This window comes from Ochotona curzoniae, unplaced genomic scaffold, assembly GCF_017591425.1.
Source record: "Ochotona curzoniae isolate NIBS_2020 unplaced genomic scaffold, NIBS_Ocur_1.0 contig_1274, whole genome shotgun sequence".
In the NCBI taxonomy this organism is placed as follows: Eukaryota; Metazoa; Chordata; class Mammalia; order Lagomorpha; family Ochotonidae; genus Ochotona; species Ochotona curzoniae.
In genome coordinates this window covers 36862308-36888856 of record NW_024465023.1, presented here as the reverse complement: position 1 = coordinate 36888856, position 26549 = coordinate 36862308, and positions in this window count along the sequence as shown.

Below are 26549 nucleotides of genomic sequence, written 5' to 3'. Positions count from 1 at the left end.
GTTAGCGTTTGTTTTAGGTTATTGTTAGCGTTATGTTTAGGGTTGGGTTCAGGTTAGGCTTATGGTTAGGGTTATGTTTAAGTTTAGCATAAAGTTTAGCTTTAGGGTTCGTGTTAGGGTTAAGGTTAGGGTTATCTTTAGGTTTAGGATTAAGGTTAGCATTAGGGTTAGCTTTTGGTTTACGTTTAGTTTTGGCATTAGGGTTATCGTAAAGGTTTGGGTTAGGATTAGCGTTAAGTTTAGGATTTGGTTTAGTTTTAGGTTTAGTGTTTGGGTTATGTTTAGGCATATCTTTAGGGTTATGGTTAGCATTAGGTTTAGGGTTAAGTGTAGGTTAGAGTTATGTTTAGCATTAGGTTTCAGGTTTGGTTTAGTGTAAGGGTAATCGTTAGGGTTTGGGTTAGGGTTAGTGTTAGGACTAGCGTTAGATTTTGAGTTAGGTTTAGGGTTAGTGTTTTGTTTAGTGTTGTGGTTCGGGTTATGGTTAGGGTTAGAGTTATTGTTAGTGTTTGGGTTTGGTTTAGGGTTGGGGTATCGCTAGGCTTAGTGTTATGCATATTGTTAGGCTTAGGATTAGGTTTATGATTAGGAATACGTTTGGATTAGGGTAGTATATTGATTATATTTAGGGTTTCTGTTAGGGTTTGGGTTAGGGTAAGGTTAGCGTTAGGGTTAGTGTTAGGGTGAAGGTTATGGTTAGCCTTGGCGTTGGGGTTAGGATTAAGTTTAGGGTAAGCTTTAGGGTTAGGTTTTGGCTTAGAGTTAGGATTAGAGCTATGGCTAGGGTTTGAGTTAATGTTAGGGTTAGCGCCAGAGCAAGGTTTAGGTTTAGCGTTAGGGTTAGGGTTACCTATATTTATCGGGTTAGGATTTGGTTTAGGGTTAGGGTTAGGATTAGGGATAGGTCTAGGTTTACGTTTAGCATTAAAGTTAGTGTTAATGTTATGGTTACCATAAGGGTTAGGGTTAAGGTTATGGTTAGCGTTAGGGTTAGCATTACTTTTAGGTTAGAGTTAGAGTTAGCATTACGGTAATTGTTAGAGAAAATGTTAGGTTTAGTGGCAGCGTTAGGGTTATGTTCGGGTTAGCATTATTTACCTTTGGGATCGGTTTAGGCTTGGGTTAGCGTTAGATTTAGCGATAGCGTTGTGGTTATCGTTTGAATTAGGGTTATTGTTAGCTTGAAGTTTAGGGTTAGGTTTAAGTTTAGGGTTAGCGTTAGGTTTAGTGTTAGAATTCCGGTTAAGGTCAGGTTTATTGTTATTGTTAGTGTTCGGGTTAGGTTTAAGGTTAGGGTTAGTGTTAAGGTTATGCTTACGGTTGGAGTTAGCATTAGGTTTAGGTTTAGGGTTAGCGTTGGTTTAGGGTTAGCTTTAATTTAGTGTTAGGGTTATCATTAGGCATAGCGTTAGTTTTAGTGTTAGCGATAGGGTTAGGATTAGGGATAGGGTTGCGGTTAGGGGTAGCCTTAGGTTAGGGTTATGGCTAGCCTTAGGATTAGTGTTAGGAAAGTGTTAGGGTTATTGTTAACGTTATGGTTAGGATTAGCGTTTGGGTTATCGTTAGTGTTAGGATTCCGATTATCGTTAGGGTTAGTGTTAAGTTTACAGTTAGGGTTAGGGATAGCTTTAGGTTTAAGATTAGCGTTAAGGTTAGTGTTAGGGTTAAGGTTTGGGTTACCATTATGCTTCGCGTTAGAATTCAGGTTAGGGTTAAGTTTATTGTTAGGATTTGGGTTAGTGTCAGTGGTAGGGCGATCCTTACGGTTAGCTTTATTTTTAGGGTTAGGATTGGGGTTAGAGTTAGAGTTAGGGTTAAGTTTATGGTTAGGGTTAGGGTTTAATTTTAGTGTTTGGTTTATTGTTAGGGTTATCGTTTGGGTTATTGTTAGGGTTAGGTGTAGGTTTAGTGTTAGCATTAGTGTTAGTATTAGGCTTAGGGTTACGGTTAGCCTTAGGTTTAGCGTTAGGTTTATGGTTAGTGTTATGGAGAGGGATAGGGTAAGAGTTAGGGATAGGGTTATGGTTTGGTTTAGCATTAGTGTTAGGATTAGTGTTAGGTTAGGTTTAGGTTTACTGTTATGTTTACAGTTAGGTTCGTGTTAGGGTTACGGTTAGTGTTAGGGCTAGGGTTAGGGCTGGGGTTAGGGTTAGAATTTGGTTTAGGCTTTGAGTTATTGTTATGTTTAGGGTTAGTGTTGTTGTTAGGATTATGATTAGGGTAAGCATTAGGGTTAGTGATAGGTTTAGGGTTACAGTTAGCATTAGTGTTTGCCTTAGGTTTAGGAATATTGTTGGGTTTAGCGTTATCTTTAGGGTTATGAAAGGGTTTAGCGTTTGGTTTAAATTTAATTTTAGTGTTATGTTTAGGGTTATCGTTAGTGTTAGGGTTAGCGTTAGGGTTAGGTTCGTTTTAAGGTTAGGATTAGGATCAGTGTAATCATTAGTGTTATGGTTAGTGTTGGGGATCTGGTTAGGTTTAGGGATAGGTTTAAGGATAGTGTTGTTGTTATCATTGTCTTTAGGATTAGGGTAGGGTTAGGGTTCACTTTTGGTTTCAGTATCGGTTAGGGCTAGGGTTATGGTTAGCCTTAGTGTTAGGGTTTAGTTAGGGTTACAGTAAGTGTTATATTTAGCATTATGGTTCTGTTTAGTGTTAGGGTTAGTGTTAATGTTAGGGTTTGTGTTAAGGGTAGGGTTACCCTTAGTTTTATGGATAGTGTTGTGGTTAGGGTTAGCGTTAGGTTTGCATTAGTGTTAGGGTGAGCATTATGGTTAGGATTAGGGTTAGGATTAGCATTAGGATTAGGTTTAGTGTTAGGGTCAGATTTAGCTTTAGGTTTAGTGTTAGGGATAGAGATAGGGTTAAGGTTGAGTTAGCTTTAGGATTAGGTTTAGGGTAAGGGTTAGCGTTAGTGTTATGGATGCAGTTAGGGTTAGAGTTAGCGATATGGTTAGGATTAGGGTAAGGTTTAGCATAAATTTTTACTTTAGGGTTCATGTTAGATTTAGGGTTAGCATTACTGTTATCGTTAGCGTTAGGTTTAGGCTTATAGTTAGGGTTAGCGTTAGGTTTAGGTTTAGGTTAAGATTTAGCTTCAAGTTTATTTTAGGTGTTAGCATTAGAGTTATTGTTAGGTTTAGCGTTAGTGTTAGGGTTCGCGTCAGGGTTTTGGTTAGCCTTAGTGTTAGCGCTAGGGTTAGCATTAGCTTTAGAGTTGGGTTTATGTTTAGGGTTAGGGTAAGGGTTAGGTTTAGCGTTAAGGTTATGGTTAGAGTTATGGTTTGTGTTAGGGTTAGCTTTAGGTTATTGTCAGGGAGAGGGTTAGTGTTTTGGTCATCGTTAGGATTAGCATTAGGTTTAGGCTTAGGATTAGGTTTAGTGTTAGGCTTAAAGTTAGTTTAGCGTTATTTTTAGTGTTAGGGTTGTTTTTAGCTTTAGGGTTTGGGTAAGGATTGGTTTAGGATTTGGTTTAGCACTAGGGTAATGGTTAGGGTATAGGGTTACGGTTCTCGTTAAGGTTAGGTTTAGCGTTAGGGTTAGTGTTAGTGTTAAGTTTGTGGTTAGTTTAGGGATAGCTTTAGTGTTAACCTTAGGGTTAGTGTTATGTTTAGCGTTAGGGTTCAGGTTAGGGTTAGGTTTATTGTTAGGATTTGGGTTAGGGTTAGGTTTAGGGTGATCGTTAGTGTTTGGGTTAGGTTTAGAGTCAGTTTTAGGGTTTCCTTTAGAGTTATGTTTAGGTTTATGTTTAGGGTTATGGTTTATTTTTAGTGTTTTGGTTAATATTAGGGTTAGGTTTTTGGTTATTGTTAGGTTTAGGCTTAGTGTTAGTTTTAGGGTTAGGGTTAGTTTTAGAGTTAGTGTTACGTTTACGGTTAGGGTTATGGATAGTGTTAGGGTCAGGGTTAGTGTTAGTGTTAGGCTTAATGTTATTGTTAGGTCATGTTTTGTAATAGGGTTATATTTATGGTTAAATTTAGGATTAGCGTTAGGTTTAGGCTTCGGGTTAGCAGTATTGTTAGGGTTTGTTTTAGGATTATCGTTAGGATTAGGGTTCGTTTTAGCATTAGTGTTTGGGTTAGGGTTAGTGTTAGCGTTAGGTTTAGGTTTAGGTTAGGGTTAAGGTTGGTGTTAGAGATGGCCGCAGGTTTAGTTTTAGGTCTACATCATTTTTGAGTATTGGATACAAAGTAATGCTCTAGCTGCTCATTTGTTATTAACGCTACTCCACTATCCGAGAGAATTTCAACGCCAGAGCAATTTTCAGCTAGGCTTGAAAATCAAAGCACTGGCCCAGCTACAGCACTAAGTACATATTAATTCTAGGGATGAAACTCATCATGTGAAAATGCTTTTGATCAGTATGAGAGGTCAAAGTGGTTCTTGTGTGAGACCAACTCCACTCACGTCACTGACTTCACACTCCATCACGATTCCACCCAGCTATCACGACAAATATCTTCTCTCACACAGTGCATATTGTGGTAGTGTTAGGGTTAGGGTTAGGGTTATCGTTAGATTAAGGCTTAGTGTTAATGTTATGTTTAGGGTTAGCGTTAGGTTTGGGTTTAACGTAAGGTTTAGGGTTAAGGTCAGCGTTAGGGTTAGGGTTCAGGTTAGGGTGTGTGTCTTTGGGGTTAGGTGTAGCTTTAGGGTTAGCTTTAGGATTATGGTTAGATTTTGTGTTAGCATTAGTTTTAGGGATACGGTTAGGGTTAGGGTTAGGTAGCATTAGTTTTAGGGTTTGGGTTATCTTTATCGTTAGGGTTAGGATTACGGTTAGGGTTATGTTTAGGTTTAGTGTAAAGTTTAGCAGTAGGGATCAGGTTAGGGTTAGGACCAGCATTACTGTTATCTTTAGGGTTAGGCTTAACTTTAGGGTTAGGATTAGGGTTAGTGTTCGGGTACGGGATAAAGTTAGCGTTAGTGTTAGAGTAATTTTTAGTTTATCGTTAGCATTAGGGTTAGTGTTAGGTAAGGTTTAGGGTTAGCCTTAAGGTTTGCGTTTGATTTAGGTTTAGTGTTAGGTAAGGTTTAGCATTAGAGTTATCATTAGGGCTAGGGTTAGGGTTAGTGTTAGGGTTAGGTTTATGTTTAGGGTAAGGGTTAAGGTTAGGTTTTGCCTTAGGAATATGGTTAAGGATAGCGTTAGGGTTAGGGTTAGTATTCGTTTTAAGGTTAGGATTAGGATCAGTGTAATCATTAGTGTTATGGTTAGTGTTGGGGATCTGGTTAGGTTTAGGGATAGGTTTAAGGATAGTGTTGTTGTTATCATTGTCTTTAGGATTAGGGTAGGGTTAGGGTTCACTTTTGGTTTCAGTATCGGTTAGGGCTAGGGTTATGGTTAGCCTTAGTGTTAGGGTTTAGTTAGGGTTACAGTAAGTGTTATATTTAGCATTATGGTTCTGTTTAGTGTTAGGGTTAGTGTTAATGTTAGGGTTTGTGTTAAGGGTAGGGTTACCCTTAGTTTTATGGATAGTGTTGTGGTTAGGGTTAGCGTTAGGTTTGCATTAGTGTTAGGGTGAGCATTATGGTTAGGATTAGGGTTAGGATTAGCATTAGGATTAGGTTTAGTGTTAGGGTCAGATTTAGCTTTAGGTTTAGTGTTAGGGATAGAGATAGGGTTAAGGTTGAGTTAGCTTTAGGATTAGGTTTAGGGTAAGGGTTAGCGTTAGTGTTATGGATGCAGTTAGGGTTAGAGTTAGCGATATGGTTAGGATTAGGTTAAGGTTTAGCATAAATTTTTACTTTAGGGTTCATGTTAGATTTAGGGTTAGCATTACTGTTATCGTTAGTGTTAGGTTTAGGCTTATAGTTAGGGTTAGCGTTAGGTTTAGGTTAAGGTTTAGCTTCAAGTTTATTTTAGGGGTTAGCATTAGAGTTATTGTTAGGTTTAGCGTTAGTGTTAGGGTTCGCGTAAGGGTTTTGGTTAGCCTTAGTGTTAGCGCTAGGGTTAGCATTAGCTTTAGAGTTGGGTTTATGTTTAGGGTTAGGGTAAGGGTTAGGTTTAGCGTTAAGGTTATGGTTAGAGTTATGGTTTGTGTTAGGGTTAGCTTTAGGTTATTGTCAGGGAGAGGGTTAGTGTTTTGGTCATCGTTAGGATTAGCATTAGGTTTAGGCTTAGGATTAGGTTTAGTGTTAGGCTTAAAGTTAGTTTAGCGTTATTTTTAGTGTTAGGGTTGTTTTTAGCTTTAGGGTTTGGGTAAGGATTGGTTTAGGATTTGGTTTAGCACTAGGGTAATGGTTAGGGTATAGGGTTACGGTTCTCGTTATGGTTAGGTTTAGCGTTAGGGTTAGTGTTAGTGTTAAGTTTGTGGTTAGTTTAGGGATAGCTTTAGTGTTAACCTTAGGGTTAGTGTTATGTTTAGCGTTAGGGTTCAGGTTAGGGTTAGGTTTATTGTTAGGATTTGGGTTAGGGTTAGGTTTAGGGTGATCGTTAGTGTTTGGGTTAGGTTTAGAGTCAGTTTTAGGGTTTCCTTTAGAGTTATGTTTAGGTTTATGTTTAGGGTTATGGTTTATTTTTAGTGTTTTGGTTAATATTAGGGTTAGGTTTTTGGTTATTGTTAGGTTTAGGCTTAGTGTTAGTTTTAGGGTTAGGGTTAGTTTTAGAGTTAGTGTTACGTTTACGGTTAGGGTTATGGATAGCGTTAGGGTCAGGGTTAGTGTTAGTGTTAGGCTTAATGTTATTGTTAGGTCATGTTTTGTAATAGGGTTATATTTATGGTTAAATTTAGGATTAGCGTTAGGTTTAGGCTTCGGGTTAGCAGTATTGTTAGGGTTTGTTTTAGGATTATCGTTAGGATTAGGGTTCGTTTTAGCATTAGTGTTTGGGTTAGGGTTAGTGTTAGCGTTAGGTTTAGGTTTAGGTTAGGGTTAAGGTTGGTGTTAGAGATGGCCGCAGGTTTAGTTTTAGGTCTACATCATTTTTGAGTATTGGATACAAAGTAATGCTCTAGCTGCTCATTTGTTATTAACGCTACTCCACTATCCGAGAGAATTTCAACGCCAGAGCAATTTTCAGCTAGGCTTGAAAATCAAAGCACTGGCCCAGCTACAGCACTAAGTACATATTAATTCTAGGGATGAAACTCATCATGTGAAAATGCTTTTGATCAGTATGAGAGGTCAAAGTGGTTCTTGTGTGAGACCAACTCCACTCACGTCACTGACTTCACACTCCATCACGATTCCACCCAGCTATCACGACAAATATCTTCTCTCACACAGTGCATATTGTGGTAGTGTTAGGGTTAGGGTTAGGGTTATCGTTAGATTAAGGCTTAGTGTTAATGTTATGTTTAGGGTTAGCGTTAGGTTTGGGTTTAACGTAAGGTTTAGGGTTAAGGTCAGCGTTAGGGTTAGGGTTCAGGTTAGGGTGTGTGTCTTTGGGGTTAGGTGTAGCTTTAGGGTTAGCTTTAGGATTATGGTTAGATTTTGTGTTAGCATTAGTTTTAGGGATACGGTTAGGGTTAGGGTTAGGTAGCATTAGTTTTAGGGTTTGGGTTATCTTTATCGTTAGGGTTAGGATTACGGTTAGGGTTATGTTTAGGTTTAGTGTAAAGTTTAGCAGTAGGGATCAGGTTAGGGTTAGGACCAGCATTACTGTTATCTTTAGGGTTAGGCTTAACTTTAGGGTTAGGATTAGGGTTAGTGTTCGGGTACGGGATAAAGTTAGCGTTAGTGTTAGAGTAATTTTTAGTTTATCGTTAGCATTAGGGTTAGTGTTAGGTAAGGTTTAGGGTTAGCCTTAAGGTTTGCGTTTGATTTAGGTTTATGTGGATGGTTAGGTTTAGCATTAGAGTTATCATTAGGGCTAGGGTTAGGGTTAGTGTTAGGGTTAGGTTTATGTTTAGGGTAAGGGTTAAGGTTAGGTTTTGCCTTAGGAATATGGTTAAGGATAGCGTTAGGGTTAGGGTTAGTATTCGTTTTAAGGTTAGGATTAGGATCAGTGTAATCATTAGTGTTATGGTTAGTGTTGGGGATCTGGTTAGGTTTAGGGATAGGTTTAAGGATAGTGTTGTTGTTATCATTGTCTTTAGGATTAGGGTAGGGTTAGGGTTCACTTTTGGTTTCAGTATCGGTTAGGGCTAGGGTTATGGTTAGCCTTAGTGTTAGGGTTTAGTTAGGGTTACAGTAAGTGTTATATTTAGCATTATGGTTCTGTTTAGTGTTAGGGTTAGTGTTAATGTTAGGGTTTGTGTTAAGGGTAGGGTTACCCTTAGTTTTATGGATAGTGTTGTGGTTAGGGTTAGCGTTAGGTTTGCATTAGTGTTAGGGTGAGCATTATGGTTAGGATTAGGGTTAGGATTAGCATTAGGATTAGGTTTAGTGTTAGGGTCAGATTTAGCTTTAGGTTTAGTGTTAGGGATAGAGATAGGGTTAAGGTTGAGTTAGCTTTAGGATTAGGTTTAGGGTAAGGGTTAGCGTTAGTGTTATGGATGCAGTTAGGGTTAGAGTTAGCGATATGGTTAGGATTAGGGTAAGGTTTAGCATAAATTTTTACTTTAGGGTTCATGTTAGATTTAGGGTTAGCATTACTGTTATCGTTAGCGTTAGGTTTAGGCTTATAGTTAGGGTTAGCGTTAGGTTTAGGTTAAGGTTTAGCTTCAAGTTTATTTTAGGGGTTAGCATTAGAGTTATTGTTAGGTTTAGCGTTAGTGTTAGGGTTCGCGTAAGGGTTTTGGTTAGCCTTAGTGTTAGCGCTAGGGTTAGCGTTAGCTTTAGAGTTGGGTTTATGTTTAGGGTTAGGGTAAGGGTTAGGTTTAGCGTTAAGTTTACTGCTACAGTTAGTATTGTGGTTAGGGTTCGCATTAGGGTTAGGGTTAGTGTTAGGGTTGGGGTTAGCTTTAGTGTTAGGGTTAGGTTTAGCGTCAGTGTTAGGGTTACGGTTAGGGTTAGATTAAGGGTTAGGGTTCGAGTTAGCATTAGGTTTAGGGTTAGGGTTAGAGTTAGCCTAAGGTTAGAGTTAGGTTTAGCGTTAAGGTTATGGTTAGAGTTATGGTTTGTGTTAGGGTTAGCTTTAGGTTATTCTCAGGGAGAGGGTTAGTGTTTTGTTCATCGTTAGGATTAGCATTAGGTTTAGGCTTAGGATTAGGTTTAGTGTTAGGCTTAAAGTTAGTTTAGCGTTATTTTTAGTGTTAGGGTTGTTTTTAGCTTAGGGTTTGGGTAAGGATTGGTTTAGGATTTGGTTTAGCACTAGGGTAATGGTTAGGGTATAGGGTTACGGTTCTCGTTATGGTTAGGTTTAGCGTTAGGGTTAGTGTTAGTGTTAAGTTTGTGGTTAGTTTAGGGATAGCTTTAGTGTTAACCTTAGGGTTAGTGTTATGTTTAGCGTTAGGGTTCAGGTTAGGGTTAGGTTTATTGTTAGGATTTGGGTTAGGGTTAGGTTTAGGGTGATCGTTAGTGTTTGGGTTAGTTTTATGGTCAGGTTTAGGGTTTTCTTTAGAGTTATGTTTATGTTTAGGGTTAGAGTTATTGTTTATTTTTAGTGTTTGTGTTAATATTATGTTTAGGTGTTTGGTCATTGTTAGGGTTAGGCTTAGTGTTCGTTTTAGGGTTAGGATTAGTTTTAGAGTTAGTGTTAGGTTTACGGTTAGGGTTATGAATAGCGTTAGTTTCAGGGTTAGGGATAGGGTTATGGTAAGGTTTTGTGTTAGGTTTATCATTAATGTTAGGGTTAGGTTAGTTTTCGGTTATTTTTTTTTGTTTAGAGTTAGGGTTGATTTTAGGGTTAGGGTTAAGGTTAGGGTTAGGGTTAGAATATGGTTTAGGTTAAGGTTTATGTTTAAGATTAGGGTTAGAGTTATTGTTATGGTTAGCGTAAGTGTTGGGGTTAGCATTATTGTTAGCGTTAGGTTTAGGGTTAGCTTTAGAGTTGGGTTTATGTTTAGGGTTAAGGGTAGGTTTAGCGTTATTGTTAGGGTTAAGGTTAGCGTTAGAGTTAGGGTTAGGGTTCGTTTTAGGTTTACGGTTAGTGTAAGTGTCTGGGTCAGTGTTAGGGATAGCGTTAGGTTTAGGTTTACAGTTAGGTTTTGGGTTAGGGTTAATTTTAGGGTTAGCTGTAGTGTACATCAGGTTTAGGTTGGCGTTTTGTTAAGCGTTGGGTTTGGTTTATGGTTATCGTTAGGTTTTGCGTTAATATTAGGGTTAGTGTTAGGGTAATGTTAGTGTTAGGGTTAGCATTAAGGTTATGGTTACGGATATGGTTAGGTTTAGGTTTGGTTTATGGCTTGATTTAGCATTACGGTAAGGGTTAGAAAAGGTTTAGGTTTAAGGTTAGCGTTTGTTTTAGGTTATTGTTAGCGTTATGTTTAGGGTTGGGTTCAGGTTAGGCTTATGGTTAGGGTTACGTTTAAGTTTAGCATAAAGTTTAGCTTTAGGGTTCGTGTTAGGGTTAAGGTTAGGGTTATCTTTAGGTTTAGGATTAAGGTTAGCATTAGGGTTAGCTTTTGGTTTACGTTTAGTTTTGGCATTAGGGTTATCGTAAAGGTTTGGGTTAGGATTAGCGTTAAGTTTAGGATTTGGTTTAGTTTTAGGTTTAGTGTTTGGGTTATGTTTAGGCATGTCTTTAGGGTTATGGTTAGCATTAGGTTTAGGGTTATGTGTAGGTTAGAGTTATGTTTAGCATTAGGTTTCAGGTTTGGTTTAGTGTAAGGGTAATCGTTAGGGTTTGGGTTAGGGTTAGTGTTAGGACTAGCGTTAGATTTTGAGTTAGGTTTAGGGTTAGTGTTTTGTTTAGTGTTGTGGTTCGGGTTATGGTTAGGGTTAGAGTTATTGTTAGTGTTTGGATTTGGTTTAGGGTTGGGGTATCGTTAGGCTTAGTGTTATGCATATTGTTAGGCTTAGGATTAGGTTTATGATTAGGAATACGTTTGGATTAGGGTAGTATAATGATTATATTTAGGGTTCGTGTTAGGGTTTGGGTTAGGGTAAGGTTATCGTTAGGGTTAGTGTTAGGGTGAAGGTTATGGTTAGCCTTGGCGTTGGGGTTAGGATTAAGTTTAGGGTAAGCTTTAGGGTTAGGTTTTGGCTTAGAGTTAGGATTAGAGCTATGGTTAGGGTTTGAGTTAATGTTAGGGTTAGCGCCAGAGCAAGGTTTAGGTTTAGCGTTAGGGTTAGGGTTACCTATATTTATCGGGTTAGGATTTGGTTTAGGGTTAGGGTTAGGATTAGGGATAGGTCTAGGTTTACGTTTAGCATTAAAGTTAGTGTTAATGTTATGGTTACCATAAGGGTTAGGGTTAAGGTTATGGTTAGCGTTAGGGTTAGCATTACTTTTAGGTTAGAGTTAGAGTTAGCATTACGGTAATTGTTAGAGAAAGTGTTAGGTTTAGTGGCAGCGTTAGGGTTATGTTCGGGTTAGCATTATTTACCTTTGGGATCGGTTTAGGCTTGGGTTAGCGTTAGATTTAGCGATAGCGTTGTGGTTATCGTTTGAATTAGGGTTATTGTTAGCTTGAAGTTTAGGGTTAGGTTTAAGTTTAGGGTTAGCGTTAGGTTTAGTGTTAGAATTCCGGTTAAGGTCAGGTTTATTGTTATTGTTAGTGTTCGGGTTAGGTTTAAGGTTAGGGTTAGTGTTAAGGTTATGCTTACGGTTGGAGTTAGCATTAGGTTTAGGTTTAGGGTTAGCGTTGGTTTAGGGTTAGCTTTAATTTAGTGTTAGGGTTATCATTAGGCATAGCGTTAGTTTTAGTGTTAGCGATAGGGTTAGGATTAGGGATAGGGTTGCGGTTAGGGGTAGCCTTAGGTTAGGGTTATGGCTAGCCTTAGGATTAGTGTTAGGAAAGTGTTAGGGTTATTGTTAACGTTATGGTTAGGATTAGCGTTTGGGTTATCGTTAGTGTTAGGATTCCGATTATCGTTAGGGTTAGTGTTAAGTTTACAGTTAGGGTTAGGGATAGCTTTAGGTTTAAGATTAGCGTTAAGGTTAGTGTTAGGGTTAAGGTTTGGGTTACCATTATGCTTCGCGTTAGAATTCAGGTTAGGGTTAAGTTTATTGTTAGGATTTGGGTTAGTGTCAGTGGTAGGGCGATCCTTACGGTTAGCTTTATTTTTAGGGTTAGGATTGGGGTTAGAGTTAGAGTTAGGGTTAAGTTTATGGTTAGGGTTAGGGTTTAATTTTAGTGTTTGGTTTATTGTTAGGGTTATCGTTTGGGTTATTGTTAGGGTTAGGTGTAGGTTTAGTGTTAGCATTAGTGTTAGTATTAGGCTTAGGGTTACGGTTAGCCTTAGGTTTAGCGTTAGGTTTATGGTTAGTGTTATGGAGAGGGATAGGGTAAGAGTTAGGGATAGGGTTATGGTTTGGTTTAGCATTAGTGTTAGGATTAGTGTTAGGTTAGGTTTAGGTTTACTGTTATGTTTACAGTTAGGTTCGTGTTAGGGTTACGGTTAGTGTTAGGGCTAGGGTTAGGGCTGGGGTTAGGGTTAGAATTTGGTTTAGGCTTTGAGTTATTGTTATGTTTAGGGTTAGTGTTGTTGTTAGGATTATGATTAGGGTAAGCATTAGGGTTAGTGATAGGTTTAGGGTTACAGTTAGCATTAGTGTTTGCCTTAGGTTTAGGAATATTGTTGGGTTTAGCGTTATCTTTAGGGTTATGAAAGGGTTTAGCGTTTGGTTTAAATTTAATTTTAGTGTTATGTTTAGGGTTATCGTTAGTGTTAGGGTTAGCGTTAGGGTTAGGTTTGGGTTAGGGTTAGTGTTATATTTTGCTTTGGGGTTCAGTTTGTGTTATGGTTAAACTTATCTTTAGGATTATTGATTGGGTTAGGGTTACTGTTACCTATAGAGGTAGGGTTAGTGTTAGTGTTAGGGTTAGTGTTAGGGATACGTTTAAGGTTAGATTTAGCGTTATGTTTAGGGTTAGATTTAGGGTTAGGTTTAGTGTTAGCTTTAGATTTAGCAATAGAGTTAGGGTTAGGGATCTGTTTATGGTTGGGGTTATTGTTAGCTTTCGTGTTAGTGTTTGGGTTAGTGTTAGCGTTTGGTTTAGGTTTAGGGTTAGGTTTAGCATTAGATTTAGCGTTAGCATTAGGGTCATTTTTAGGGTTAGAATTAGGGTTAGAGTTAGGGGTAGTGGTTTACATTATGTTTAGGGTTAGGCATAGCGTAATGGTTATGGTTAGTGTTAGGTTGAGTTAGTGTTTTGTTTAGTGCTAGAGTTCCGATTAGGGTTAGATTTAGGGTTATCGATAGGGTTTGGGTTAGGGTTAGAGTTAGTTTTAGAGTTAACGTTATGTTTCACTTTAGTGTTGGGTTTAGGGTTTCGGTTAATGTTTGGGTTAGGGGTAGGGTTAGCGATAGGGTTGTGTTTATATTAGTTTTAGGGTTAGGTTTATTTTATGGTTTAGGTTTAGTTTTAGCGTTTATGTTAAGTTTATGGTTAATTTTACGGTTAATGTTAGGGTTAGTGTTAGTTTTAGGACTAGGGTTACGGTTAGTGTAAATCTTGGGGTTTGCATTACAATTAGGGTGAGGTTAGGGTTAGCATTAGGGTTAGGGTAACTGTTAGCATTAGTGTTCAGGTTAGGTTTAGATTTAGGTATAGGTTAGAATTAGGGTTCGGGTTGGCAGTAGGTTTAGTTTTAGTGCTACAGCTTCTTGGGTATTCTACAAAAAGTAATGCTATAGCTGCTTTTTTGAAATTAACACAACTCCACTCTCATAGAGAATGTCAACGCCGAACAATTTTCAGCTAGGCTTGAAAATCAAGGTTCTGTCACCAGCTACAGCACTAAGAACATGTTAGCTCTAGGAATGAAATTCAGCATGTGAACGTAATTTTGCTCTGTATGAGTGAGCAGAGCGGTTCTTGTGTGAGACCAACACAATTCAGCACATTGACTTCACACACCTTCACGATTGCACCCAGCTATCACGGTAAATATATTTTCTCACACTGTGTGTATAATATGATTGTGTTAGTATTATGGTTATGGTTAGCGTTAGGTTTAGTGTTTTTGTTAGGGTTAGGCTTAGATTTAGCGTTAGGTTAAAGTTTAAGGTTAGCGTTAGAGATAGGGTTAAATGTTGGGGTAACGTGAGGGTTCGGGTTAGGGTTAGCATTATGTTTAGTGTTCAATTTCTGGTTCAAGTTAGTGTTAGGAATAATGTTGGGGTCAGGTTTTGTGTTATCCTTTGCTTTAGCGTTAATGTTAGGTTTAGGTTTAAGGTTAGGGTTATGGTTAGCATTGACATTAGCTTTAGTTTTAGGGCTACAGCTTATTGAGTATTCCATACAAGGTAATGCTCTAGCTGCTCCTTTGATATTAACGCAACTGCACTCTCAGAATGTCAAAGACAAGCAATTTTTTGCTAGACTTGAAAAGCAATGCTCTGTCACCTGGTACAGCACCCAGTACATGTTAGCTCTAGGAATGAAAATCAGCATGTTAAAATGCTTTTGCTCATTATGAATGGGCAGAATGGTTGTTTTGTGAGACCAACTGCATTCAGCTAGTGACTTCACACACCTTCACGATTACACCGCTATCACAGTATAAGTTTTCTCATAGTGTGTGTAATGTGATTTGGTTAGTGTTACCTATAGAGTAAGGGTTAGGGTTAGGGTTAGTGTTAGGGTTAGTGTTAGTGTTAGGAGTAGGGTGAGGGTTACCTATAGTGTTAGCATTAGAGTTAGGGCTATTGTTAGCGTTAGGTTTAGCGTTACCATTAGGGTTAGGTTTAGCTTAGCGTTAGGTTTAAGGTTAGGGTTAATGTTAGCGTTAGGGTTAGGCTTAGCGTTATGTTTACTGTTATGATTCAGGTTAGGGTTAGGGTTATCTTTAGGGTTTGGGTTATTGTTAGGGTTATTGTTACGCTTAGGGTTAGGTTTAGGGTTAGGGTTATGTGTAGTGTTAGGGTTTGTGTTCTTGTTATGGTTAGGGTTATTGTAATTGTTTGTGTTAGGTTAGGGTTTGTGTTAGAGTTAGCGTAAGGGTTAGGGTTAGGGATAGGGTTAGGATTAGGGTTATGTTTATTGTTATGGTTAGCTATTGGTTTAGGTGAAGGGTTAGGGTTAGTGTTTTTGATAGGTTTAATTTTAGGTTTAGCATTAGGTTTAGGGTTAGGGATAGGTTTTAGGATTAGTGCTTGCATTGCTTTAGTGTTATGGTTTGGTTTAGAGTTAGCGTTTGGTTTAGATTTAGGGTTACTTGTATTTTCAGGGTTAGGGTTAGTGTTAGGGCTATGGTTAGTGTTAGTGTTAGTGTTAGAGTTAAAGTTAACGTTAGTTTTTGGGGTTAGGGATAGTGTTAGGTTAAGCTCTAGGGTTAGGGTTAGCGTTAGGTTTGGGGTTAGCATTAAAATTAGGGTAGTGTTTGGGTTAAGGTTAGTGTAGGGTTGAGGTTAGGTTTAACATTATGGTTATTGTTTGGGATAGGTTTAAGTTATGGTTATGCTTAGCGTTAGCGTTAGGTTTATTGTTTTGTTTGGGGTTTTAGGTTAGTGTTAGTGTTGACAGTAGGTTTAGTTTCAGTGCTACAGCTTATTGAGTATTGCATACAAAGTAATGCTCTTGCTGCTCCTTTCAAATTAACGCAACTCCACTCTCGAAAGAATGTCAATGCCAAAGCAATTTTCAGCTAGGCTTGAAAATCAAGGCTCTGGTACCAGCTACAGCACTAAGTACATGTTAACTGTAGGTATGATGCTCAGCATATGAAAATACATTTGCTCATTATTAGTTGGCAGAGAGGTTCTTGTGTGAGACCAATTCCATTCATCTCATTGATTTCACACTCCTGCATGATTACACCCATGTATCATCGTAAATATATTTTCTAACACTATGTGTAATGTTTTTAGCTTAGGTTTAGGTATATGGTTAGGGTTAGGGTTAATGTTAGGGCAGGGTAAGGGTTAGTGTTAGCGTTAGGGTTATGGTTAGGGTTCGCGTGAGGTTTAGGGTTAGGGTTATGTTTAGTGTTATCTTTAGAGTTAGGGTTCTAGTTAGGGTTAGCTTTAGGGTCAGGGTTATTTTAGCACTAGGTTTAGTGTTAGGAATAGGGTTAGGGTTAGTGTTAGCATTAGGTTAGAGTTAGAGTTAGCAATATGTATAGCGTTGGGGTTCAAGTTAGGGTTAATATTAGGGATATCGTTTTGGTTGGGGTATATTTAGGGTTAGCGTTAGGGTTAGGGTTAGCATTAGGGTAGGATTAGATTTAGTGATAGCATTAGGGTTAGGTTTCGGTTTAAGGTTAGGGTTAGGGTTTGAGTGAGGGTTAGGATAGGGTTAGCATTCCTTAATGAAAGATTTAAAGCTAGGCTTTGGTTTAACATTAGGTTTAGGTTTAAGATTATGGTTCACGTTAGGGTTAGTGTTAGGGTGAAGGTTAGTGTTAGGTGCAGCCGTAGGTTTAGGTATAGGTTAGGGCTTGGATTAGTGTTATGGTTAGGGTTATCTTTCAGGTTAAGGTTAGTGTTATCTTAGGGTTTAGGGTTAGGTTTAGAGTTTGGTTTAGGTTCAGGATTAGTGTTAGGTTTAGTGTTCCTGTTAGGTTTAGAGTTATCGTTAAGGTTAGGGTTACAGTTAGAGGTAGGGTTAGGGTTACCAATAACTTTAGTTTTAGGATATGGGTTACCGTAAGTGTTTATTTTTGGTTTAGGTTTAGGTTTAGCGTTAAAGTTAGTGTTAGGTTTAGGGATAGGGTTAGCGTTAAGGTTAGGGTTAGCGTTAGGGTTAGCATTATGTTAAGGGTTAGGGAAAAGGTTACGTTTAGGTTTAGCGTTGGGTTATGTTAGGGTTAGCGTTATGTTTAACTTTGAGTTCGGGTTAGGGTTGGGTTTAGCTTAAAGTTTATTGTTAGTGTTTGTGTTAGGGTTAGGGTTAGTGTAAGCCTTAGAGTTATCTTTAGCGTTAGAATTCGGGTTCACGTTGGGGTTAGCTTTAGGTTTAGGGTTAGGGTTAACATTTGAGTTATCATTATGTTTATGTTATGTTTAGCATTGGGATCGGGTTAGGGTAGGGTTAGGTTTATGGTTAGAGTTACAGATAACTTTAGGGTAAGGTTAGCATTAGGGTTATGGTTATTTTTAGGGTTTGGGTTATGTTTAGCATTACGTTTCAGGTTAGGGTCAGGTATAGGATTACAGTTAGGTGTAGGGTTAGTGTTCGGTGTAGGGTTAGGGTTAGAGTTAGGGTTAGGTTAGGGTAAGTGTTAGCGTTAGTGTTAGGGTTAGCATTACTTTTAGGTTTAGCGTTATGGTTAGCATTAGGGTTAGGTTTAGGCTTAGGGTTAAGGTTAGATTTAGCGTTAGGTTTAGGGTTAATTTTAGTGGTAACATTAGGAATAGGGATATGGTTAGCGTTAGAGTTGGCGTTATGGTTTGGGTTAATGTTATCACTTGGGTTAGGGATAGGGTTAGGGATAGAGTTAGGGTTTGAGTTACTGTTAGGGTTATGGTTAGGATTAGGGTTAGGGGTAGGGTTAGGGTTATGGTTAGGGTTAGCTTTAGGGTTAGGTTAGGGTAGTTTTACGGTAGGGTTGTGGTTAGCCTTATGGTTAGGGTTAGAGTTCAAAAGTGGTTTAGTTTAAGAATTAGGGTTACGATTAGTGTTAGGGTTTGTTTTATGCTTATCGTCAGTGTTATGGTTGAGTTTATCCTTAGGGTTAGGGTTAAAAATAGGGTTACGTTTAGTGTTATGGTTAAGTTTAGGTTTAGTGTTGTGGTTATGGTTGTGGTTAGCGTTACTGTTAGGATTTTTTTAGGGTTAGCGTTAGGGTTAGGGCTAGCATTAGTGTTATGGTTAGTGTTAGCATTAGGGTTTGGGCTATTGTTAGGGTTAAAGTCAGTGTTATGGTTATGTTTATTGTTAGGGATAGCAACTGTTAGGGTTAGCTTGGCGGTTAGGGCTAGGGTTATGGTTATTTTATATGCAGCGCTTGGTTTCTGATTAGGGTTAGGGTTAGGGTTGTAGTTAGGGTTTGGGTTAGATTTAGGGTTTTCTTTAGAGTTAGGGTTTTGGTATTGTTTAGGATTAACTTTATGTTTAGCCTTAGCGTTCGGGTTCAGGTTCCAGTTAGGGTTATTGTTAGTGTCTGTGTTAGGTTTAGGGATTGGGTTAGGGTTATGGTTAGTTTTCGGGTTTGAGTTGTGGTTAATGTTAATTATACGGGTGGCGTTATGGTTAAGGTTAGGGTTAAAGTTAGCGTTAGCTTTAGGGGTTAGGGATAGTTTTTTGTTAAGGGCTAGGGTTAGGGTTAGCGTTAGGTTTGGGTTTAGCATTACAGTTAGGTTTAGGGTTCAGGTTAGGGTTAGGTTTAGCATTAGCGTTAGGTTTAGGGTTAACGTTGGGGTTATGTTAGGGTTGACAGTAGGTTTAATTCTAGGGCTACATCTTATTGAGTATTCCATACAAAGTAATGCTCTAGCTGCTCCTTTCAAGTTAACGCAACTCCACTCTCAGAGAGCATGTCAGTGGCAAAGCATTTTTCAGCTAGGCTTGAAAATGAAATCTCTGGCACCAGCTACAGCACTAAGTATATTTTAGCTCTAGGAATGATACTCAGCATGTGAAAATGCTTTTGCTCAGCACGAGCGACAAAGTGCTTTTGTGTGAGACTAACTCCATTCTGCCCACTGATTTCACACACCTTTACGATTACACCCAGGTATCATGGTAAATATATTTTCTCACACTATGTGTAATGTGTGTTTGTTAGGGTTAGCTATATGGTTAGGGTTTGTGTTAGCGTTAGATTCAGGGTTACGGTTAGCATTATGTTTAGTGTTAATTTTCCTGTTAGGGTTAGGGTTAGCTTTACGGTTAGATTAGGGTTAGCATTAGGGTTTGGTTTAGGAATAGGGTTAGGGTTAGTGTTAGCATTAGTGTTAGGGTTAGGATAAGCATTTTGTTTAGCGTTAGTGTTTGAGTTAGGTTTAGGTTTAGGTATATTGTTACTATTTGTTTTAGAGTTAGGTTTAGTGTAGTGTTAGAGTTAGCATTAGGATTAGAATTAGGGTTAGGGTTAGTATTAGGGTTAGGTTCAGGTTTATGGTAAGGGTTATAATTTGATTTAGGGTTAGGGTAAGATTTAAAGTAGGGGTAACTTTTAGCATTTGGTTTAGGTTTAGGATTATAGTTCACGTTTGGTTTAGGGTTAGGGTTAGCGTTAGGGTTAGTGTTAGTGTTAGGTGTAGGTTTAGGTTTAAGGATAGTTTTGGGTTAGGGTTAGCGTTATGCTTTGTGTTCATATTAGGGTTAGGGATAGTGTTAGGGTTTGCCTTAGAGTTAGGGTTAGGGTTAGGATTAATGTTCGTGATAAGGTTAGTGTTAGTTTTAGGGTTAGGGTTAGCTTTAGGATTAGGGTTAGGTTTATAGTTTGGCTTAGTTTCAGGATTAGGGGTAGGATTACCATCATTGTTAGGATTAGGGTTAAGGTTAGGTTTAGTACTAGGGTTAGGTTTAGCGTTAGTGTTAAGGTTAGGGTTAGGAATCGTTTAGCGTTAGCATTAGTGTTAGGGATAGGATTAGCGTTTGGGCAAGTGTTAGGGTTAGCGTTAGCATTATATTTAGGGCTGGGGTTAGCATTACCGTTAGTGTTAGGTTTAGCGTTAATGTTAGTTTTAGTATTACGGTTTGTGTTATGCTTAGACTTTGCGTTAGGGTTAGGGTTAGCATTAGGGTTATGGTTAGGTTTAGGGTGAGTGTTAGAGTTAGGTTTAGAGTTATAGATAGGTTTAGGGTTAGGGTTATCTTTAGGGTTAGCATTAGGGTTAGCGTTATGGTTAGGGTTAGCTTTATGGTTTGCTTTAGCATAAGTGTTAGGGTTACATACTAAGTAATGCTGTAGCTGTTCCTTTGAAATGCAGACATCTCCAGGTTCAGAGAGAACGTCAGCAGAAAGCAATTTTCACCTATGCTTGAAATTCAAGGCTCTGGCCTCAGATGCAGCAATAAGTACATGTTAGCTCTAAGAATGGACCTCAGCATGTGAAAATCTTTTGCTCAGTATGAATGTGTAGAGAGGTTCTTTTGTGAGACCAACTAATTCAGGTTCCTGACAACACTCACCTTTACAATTTCACCATGTTTGCTCGAAATCCCAGTTTTGCACTTTGTACCTAATGACCCTAGAACGCAATGTTTTGAAATACTCCTCATTGAGTATTCCACTCAGGCAATGTTCTAGCTGCTCCTTTGGATTGCAACAACTCCACGTTCAGAGAGAATGTCAGTGCCAAAACAATTTTCACCTAGGCTTGAAAACCAAGGCTCTGGCACCAGCTACAGCAATAAGTACATTTTGGCTCTAGGGACAAAACTCAGCAAGTGAAAACACTTCCGCTCAACACTAATCGGGCAGAGTGGTTCTTGTGTGAGACCAACATCATTCAGCTCACTGCCTTCACACACCTGCATGAGTACACCCAGCTATCATGGTACATATGTTTTCTCACACTGTTAGTAATGTGTTTGTGTTATGGTTAGGGTTAGCGTTAGGGTAAGGGGTAGTGTTAGCATTAGCTTTAGGGTTAGTGTTATGGTTAGAGTTTGGGTTAGGGTTAGGGTTAGGTTTAGGATTGGCATTAGGTTTTGTTTTATGACTACAGCTTATTGAGTATTCCATGCATGTAATGCTCTACCTGCTCCTTTGAGATTTACGCAACTCTACTCTCAGAGAGAATGTCAATCCCAAAGCAATTTTTAGCTAGGCTTGATAATTAATATCCTGGCACCATTTACATCAATAAGTACATGTTAGCTATAGAAATAAAACTCAGCAAGTGAAAATGCTTTTGCTCAACACTAATCGGGCAGAGTGTTTCTTGTGTGAGACCAATTCCTTTGAGACCAATGAGAAAACACACCTTCACAACTGAAAAACCCGGGTCGAACAAAATCCCAATTTTTTCACACTGTGCGTAATGGCCTTAAGACAGAATGTATTGAAATGCAGCTTGTTGAGTATTCGACACAAAGCAATGCTCTTGCTGCTCTTTTGAAATGAAGACAATTCCACTTTCAGAGAGAATATCAGTGCCAAAGCAATTTTCAGCTAGGCTTGAAAAGTTTATCAAGGCTCTGGCACCTTTTACAGCACTAAATACATGTTAGCTCTAGGATGAAACTCAGCAAGTGAAAATGCTTCTGCTCAACACTAATCGTGCAGAGTATTTCTTGTGTGAGACCAACTCCATTCAGCTCACTGACTTGACACACCTTCACGATTACACCCAGCTATCACGGTAAATATGCTTTCTCACACTGTTCCTAATGTGTTTGTGTTATGGTTAGGGATAGGGTTAGCCTAGGGGTTAGCGTTAGGGTTGGGGTTAGGGTTAGCATTGGGGTTAGGGTTAGGGTTATCATTAGGGTTAGCGTTGGGATTGGGGTTAGAGTTAGAGTTAGGGTGAGGGTTAGGGTTACGGGTAGGGATAGGGGTAGCTTTACGGTTAGGGTTAGCGTTAAGATTAGGATTAGGTTTAGGGTTAGGCTTAGGTTTAGCATTAGGGTATGGTTGGCTGTAGGTTTTGATTTAGGGCTACAGCATATTGAGTATCACATAGAAAGTAATACTCTTGCTGCTCCTTTGAAATGAACACAAGTCCACTCTCAGAGAGAATGTCAACACCAAAGCGATTTTCAGCTGTTGTTGAAAACGAAATCTCTGGCACCATTTACAGCAGTAAGTACATGTTAGCTATAGGAACGCAACTCAGCAAGTGAAAATGCTTTTCTCAGTACGATTGGGCAGAGTGGTTCTTGTGTTAGACCAGCACCATTCAGCTCACTGACTTCACACACCTTCAATATTACACCTAGCTCTCATGGTAAATATGTTTTCTCACACTGTGCGTAATATGTTTTTGAATGTGTTAGTTATAGATTTAGCGTTAGGATCAGGGTTAGGTGTAGCGTTAGAGTTAGGGTTTGCCACCAGGGCTACAGCTTATTGAGCATTCCATACAAAGTAATGCTCTTGCTGCTCCTTTGTAATGCAGACAACTCCACTCTTACAGAAAAGGTCAGCGCCAAAGCAATTTTCACCTAGGCTTGAAAACCAAGGCTCTGGCAAAATTTATAGCAATAAGTATATGTTAGCTCTAGGAATGAAAATCATCACGTGAAAATGCTTCTGCTTAGTACGAGTGGGCAGAGTGGTTCTTGTGTGAGACTAACACCAGTCAGCTCAGTGACTTCACACACCTACATGAGTACACCCAGCTATCATGGTACATATGTTTTCTCACACTGTACGTAATGTGTTTGTGTTATGGTTAGGGTTAGCGTTAGTGTTAGGGTTAGGGTTATGGTTAGCATTAGATTTAGGATTAGTGTTATGGTTAGTGTTAGGGTTAGGGTTATGGTTAGGTTTAGGGTTGGCAGTGGGTTTTGTTTTAGTGCTACAGCTTATTGAGTATTCCATGAATGTAATGCACTACCTGCTCCTTTGAGATTAACTCAACTATACTCTCAGAGAGAATGTCAATCCCAAAGCAATTTTTAGCTAGGCTTGAAAACCAAATCCCTGGCACCATTTACAGCAGTAATTACATGTTAGCTCTAGGAACAAAACTCAGCAAGTGAAAATGTTTCTGCTCAACACTAATTGGGCAGAGTGGTTCTTGTGTGAGACCAACTCCTTTGAGACCAATGAGAAAACACACCTTCACAACTGAAAATCCCAGGTCGAACGAAATCCCAATTTTTTCACACTGTGCTTAACAGACATAAAACACAATGTATTGAAATGCAGCTTGTTGAGTATTCGACACAAAGCAATGCTCTTGCTGCTCTTTTGAAATGCAGACAATTCTAGAGTTAGATAAATTATGCATCTAAGCAATTTTCAGCTAGGCTTGAAAAGTTTATCAAGGCTCTGGCACCTTTTACAGCACTAAGTACATGTTAGCTCTAGGAATGAAACTCAGGATGTGAAAAGGCTTTTGCTCAGTACGAGTGGACAGAGTGGTTCTTGTGTGAGACCAACTCTATTCAGCTCACCAACTTCACACACTTTCACGATTACACCCAGCTATCACGGTAAATACATTTTTTGACACTGTGCATAATGTGTTTGTGTTCAGGTTAGGGATAGTGTTAGCGTTAGGGTGAGGGTTAAGGTTAGGTTTAGGATTGGCACTAGATTTTGTTTTAGGTCTACAGCTTATTAATATGCCATACAACATAATGCTCTAGCTGCTCCTTTGAAAAGGAGACAACTCCACGCTCACAGAAAAGGTCAGTGCCAAAGCAATTTTCAGCTAGGCTTGTAAACCAAGGCTCAGGCACCATTTACAGCACTAAGTACATGTTAGCTCTAGGAATAAAACTGAGCATGTGAAAATGTTTTTCGCAGTACGAGTTGGGAGAGTACTTCGTGTGTGAGACCAACTCCTTTCAGCTCACTGACTTGACACACCTTCACAATTACACCCAGTTATCAGGGTAAATATGTTTTCTCACAGCGTTCGTAATGTGTTTGTGTTAGAGTTAGGGTTGGGTTTAGCGTTAGGGTAGGGTTAGCATTTGGGTTACGGTTAGGGTTAGAATTAGGGTTAGTATTAGGGTTAGGGTTAGCGTTAATGTTAGCATCAGGGTTAGAGTTATGGTTACGGTTAGGGTTAGAGTTAGGCTTAGGCTTAGAGTTAGGGTTAGGGTTAGGTTTAGGGTGGCCAGTAGGATTAACTTTTGGGCTAGAGGATGTGTGAAGTAAATGAGCCAAGTGGAGTTGTTTTGGCACTGGAAGAGCTGTGCTGCCCCTTTCGAATGTTGCCATTCACCAACACACTCAGTTCCCCAGGGATCACATACACTTTCAGGATTATGTGCTGCCAATTCACATTTAATTCAGGGTACCTGAAAATAGCTTGGGTGAACATGTCTCTGAATGTTGAGTTATTAGTGCCTGGAGTGAGGATCTACATTGTTGTTTTCGGTGTGTGTTCATCATGCTTCTTTTCATGATCCCGAGCTCCATGGACTTTGGACATGAAGTGACCAATCAGTGTTTTCCCAGTTATCTGCTCCAAAAGCTGATGGTATGTGAAGTGAATGAGCCAAGTGGAGTTGTTTCAGCACTGGAAAACCTCTGCAGCCACTTTCAAATGTTGCCATTCACCAACACACTCAGTTCCCCAGTGAACACATACACTTTCAGGCATATGTGCTGCCAGAGCCAACGATTTCCATGGTAACTGGAAATGCTTGGGCTCCTACTTCTCTCTGGACATTGAGCTGGTAGCACCTGGAGAGAGGATCTACGAGGTTGTTTTGCGTGGGTGCTCAAAATGCTTTGTTACATCACAATGGGCTCCATGGGCATGGGACGTAAAATGACCAAACAGGTTTTCCTGGTGATTTGATCAAAAAGCTGATGGTATGTGAAGTGAATCAGAAACGTGGAGTCGTTTTGGCACTGGAAGAACTGTGCTGCTCCTTTTGAATGTTGCCATTCACAAACACACTGAGTTCCCCAGGGATCACACACACTTTAAGGCATATGTGCTGCCAGAGCAGTTGTTTTCCATTGTATGTGCTTGGCTGCTGAACTTCTCCCGGGATGTGGAGTTGTTAGCGGCCTTAGTGAGGATCTACATCGTTGTTTTGCAGGGATGCTCAACATGCTTGATTCAATGATCATGGGCTTTATGGGCATGGGGCACGACGTGAAAAAACAGGGTTTCCCGGACATCTGCTCGAAAAGCTGATAGTAAGTGAAGTGAATGAGCCAAATGCCATTCACGACAATGCTCAGTTCCCCAGGGATCACATACATTTTCAGGCATATGTGCTGTCAGAGCTGTCATTTTCCATGGTAGCTGAGAACCTCATGGGCGATAAACTTCTCTATGTATGTGGAATTGTTCCCCCTGAATGGTTTGTGAAGTAAATGAGATAATTGGAGTCCTTTTTTCTCTAAGACACGTGTGCCACCCCCTTTAGAATGTTGCCATTCACCAACACACCCAGTTCCCCAGGAATCCCATACACTTTCAGGCATATGTGCTCCAAGAGCACATGTTTTCCATGGCAGCTGAAAATGTTTATGCCCTGATCTTCTCTCCGGATGTGGAGTTGTTAGCGCCTGGGGTGAGGATCTGCATTGCTGTTTTGTGTGGGTGCTCCACATGCTTGTTTTCATCATCCTGGGCTCCAAGGCCATTGGACAAGAAGTAAAGAAACAGGGTTTCACGGAGATCTGCTCAAAAGCTCAGGCTATGTGAAGTGAATGAGACTCATGGGATCAGTTTTGCATGGGAAGCCCTGTGCTGCCCCTTTCAAAAGTTGCCATTCACTAAGACCATCAGTTCCTCAGGGATCACATATACTTTCAGGTATATTTGCTGGCAGTGCATCCATTTTCCATGGTAGCTGAAAATGATTGGGCCCTGAACTTCTCTCTGGATGTGGAGTTGTTAGCGCCAAGAGTGAGGATCTATATTGTTTGGGTACTCAACGTGCTTGATTTCATGATCATCCTCGTCACCATAGGCATTGGACGAGAAGTGACCAAGCAGGGTCCCGGATCTCAGCTCGAGAAGCTGATGGCATGTGAAGAGAATGAGGCAGGTGCATTCGTTTTGGCACTGGAAGACCTGTGCTGCCCTTTTTGAATGTTGCCAATCACCAACACACTCAGTTCCCCAGGGATCACATACACTTTTACGTGTATGTGCTGCTAGATCCGTCGTTTTCCATGGTAGCTCAAAATGGCTTTGGCGCTGAAATTCTCTCTGGATGTGCAGTTGTTAAGGCCTGGAGTGAGGACATACAGCCTTGCTTTTTGTGGGTGCTCAACATGCTTTATTTCATGATCCTGAGCTCCATTGGTATTGGACGACAAGTGACCAAACAGGCTTTCCCGGATATATGCTCAAAATCTGATGGCATGGGAATTAATCAGGCAGTTGGAGATGTTTCAGTACTGGAAGAAATGTGCTGCCCCTTTTGAATGTTGCCATTCAACAACACACTCAATTCCCCAGGGATCACATACACTTTCAGGCATATGTGCTGCCAGAGCACTTGTTTTGCATGTAAACTGAAAATAGCTTAGGCGCTGAGATTCTCTATGGATGTGGAGTTGTTAGCACCTGGAGTGAGGATCTACATCATTTTTTGTGTGGGTGCTCAACATGCTTGATTTCATCATCCTTGTTTCCATGGGCATAAGACGAGAAGTGACCAAACACGCTTTTGCTGAGATTTGCTGGAAAAGCTGATGGCATGTGAAGTCATTGAGCCACGTGGACTCATTTCTGCACTGAAAGAACCATGCTCTCCCTTTTGAATGTTGCCATCACCCACATACCCTGTTTTCCATGGATCACACACACTTTCAGACATATGTGCTGCCAGAAATGTCATTTCCCATGCTAGCTGAAAATGGCTTGCTCGCTGAACTTCTCTCTGAATGTGGAGTTGTTAGTATCTGGATTGAGGGTCTACATTGTTGTTTTGTGTGGGTGCTCAGCATGCTTGATTTCATCATCCTGGGCTCCACGGGCATTAAATGAGAAGTGACCAAACAAGGTTTCTCAGAGAGCTGCTCGAAAAGTTGATGGTATGTGAAGTGAATGAGCCAAGTGGAGTCGTTTTGGCACT